This window comes from Bison bison, unplaced genomic scaffold (genome assembly GCF_000754665.1).
Source record: "Bison bison bison isolate TAMUID 2011002044 unplaced genomic scaffold, Bison_UMD1.0 scf7180017864465, whole genome shotgun sequence".
Lineage (NCBI taxonomy): Eukaryota > Metazoa > Chordata > Mammalia > Artiodactyla > Bovidae > Bison > Bison bison.
Window position 1 is genome coordinate 2,803,898 of NW_011495026.1, and position 2,552 is coordinate 2,806,449.

The following is a 2,552-nucleotide window of genomic DNA, read 5'->3' on the forward strand; positions in this document are numbered from 1 at the left end:
CATGGGGGGCACAGGAGGGTGGAAGCACTTCATAATAACTGGAATCCCATGAGTGTGTGTGTATGCCAAGTCTCACAGGCTATTTTTTGTATTTATCCTTTACTTGGTCACTTTTTTATTTTTACCCTCAAATACTAGTTTTTCTTTGACATTTTTTCCTCAAAGTATAAAAAGTATGAAATAAAACAAGCTCTTGCATTGCACACACTTCAAAGTGTACAATTCAAGCATTATAGAGCTATCTACATACTGATAAATCCCATCAAATCTTGGATAATTCAATAATATACAAAATACCAGGGCACAGAAAGAACTAAAACCCACTTTTTTTTGATACACGTAAGATTCAAATATTCAATCTAAAGAAAAACACTTAATCATTTTCGCTCTCCTCCACATTCGCATGTTGATATACTTATTAAAATATTCCTGTATAATTAATGTTTGGTCTTATTATTTCAAGTCAGGTTCAAAACCAGCCATCCAGACAAAACAGGTAATCAGAAAGACTGTTTCTTCCCCACCTCCCTAATCCCAATAACTATGAAGCCAATTTTACGACATGACTCCAAACACTGGATTGTGATGACAGATGCTAGGTCCAATTTCTTCAAAATCCTTTTTGGTGTGGCATACTTGGTAGAACTCAGGTGTGGAAGCCAACATAGATCCTCCAAACCAAACTGCATATCGTTGCATGTGAAGTGTAATGACTTGTACATCAACAGGTTTTGGCTTCAATCTACCACCACTCAATTCCTCACTTAATTTCAGCCTGGCATCTACAGTTCTTTTCAAATCTCTTGGCAAACAACGTCCAAAGTCCCTGAACATGGTTGACCCTCCAGAGAGGACAATATCCTTGTAGAGAGGATGTCTGGCATCGATAGGACAATTCTGAATTACTTCATCTACAACTTCTGAGATAGGCTGGGTAAAGTCTGGGTTAGCAAACTCTGGATGAAAAAAATTTTCAGGTCCCAAGAATCTCTCATATCCAACATCAATGGAAAACTTTCTTTGAGATAGCATTGATTTCAGTATACTGTTTAATCCACTTTGATCCATCTGTATCATACTTGTTAAATTCTTTTACTAAGTCTGGGCAGACATAACTATAGTGCTCCTTCACTGCCTTAGCAGTTTCCAAGGATTGTTCTGGAGGAATTCCTACTTCTCAGTTTCTCAACAATTGCTGAATAAAATATGTTATATCTCATCCTGTGATTGGAATGTGCTTAATACAGCTGCCAATCACATACCCTTCAGCCACAGGGATAACATGAGTGACTCCATCTCCACCATCTATTACCGTACCAGTCAATGTCCGATCTCCTACTTGTCTGGAGGTCCAAGATGCAGCTAAGGCAAGAATGGCCTGTACAGCAATGTACAAGCCAGGAACATTGAAGGACTCAAACATTATTTCAGCAGTGTATTCCCTGTTTTCTGGAGTATTCAGTGGAGGTTCAGTCAAAAGGAAATAATGATCTTCAGGTTCCGCCCTTAAGTATTTAAAGATCACTTGCTCCATAAACCTTTCCATCAAGTCCCAGTATTCAACTATACCACGGCGGATTGGCCACTTTGTTGCATATGTAGGTTTTTCTATTGCTTCATCACCAATGAAGAAGTCTAGATCGTCAACACCTTTCATCACCCTCCTTGATCTCCCACTTTTGCTGACTCCTTAACAGCAATACAAGAAGGGATGATAAACTGTGGTTCCGTATTTCCAGCATATCCTAATTTTGTATACCCCGTGCCACAGTCCACCACACAGGCCGGCAGCCGTCCCGCCATCTTCCTCCTCGCCTGATGCTGCTGCTGCCGCCGTCTGCTCGGTGCCGCTTGAGGCCAGGGATGGGCAGCGAGAGGTAGAAGCTATCTGATCATCCACGGCCGGGCCACCCTCTCTGTCTGGGGGGGGAGCCGGGAAGCCGAAGCTGACAAATACCATATATTAATGTATACATTTGGAATCTAGAAGGATGGTACTGACAATACTATATGCAGTGCAGCAAAGGAGACAAAGATGTAAAGAACAGACTTTTGGACTCAGTGAGAGAAGAAGGTAGGATGATTTGAGAGAATAGCATTGAAACATATACATTACCATAGGTAAAATAGATAACCAATATGAGTTTGATATATGACTCAGGGCACCCAAAACTGCTCTGACAATCTGGAGGGATAGGATAGAGAGCAAGGTAAAAAGGCGGGTTCAGGATGGAGGGGACACATGTATACCTCTGGTCAATTCATACTGATGTATGTCAAAAACTGTCACAATATTATAATTATCTTCCAATTAAAATAAATAAATAAATAAATTTTTAAAATATCTGTTATAATCAGAAATATTTGAAAATAGCTGAGATTTCCAAAGATGTGTGTGCTTAGTCACTCAACCAGGTCTGACTCTTTGCAACCCCATTGACTGCAGCCTGCCAGGCTCTTCTGTCCATGGGGATTCTCCAGGCAAGAATACTGGAGTGAGTTACCATGCCCTCCTCCAGGGCATCTTTCCAACCCAGGAATCAAACCCAGTT

At 40.7% G+C, this 2,552-nt stretch overlaps 1 pseudogene; it reads right to left on the reverse strand.

Moving 5' to 3' along the window:
• Positions 1-555: 555 nt before the first annotated feature.
• Positions 556-1,837, reverse strand: LOC105003204 (annotated as a pseudogene).
• Between the last annotated feature and the right edge of the window lie 715 nt (positions 1,838-2,552).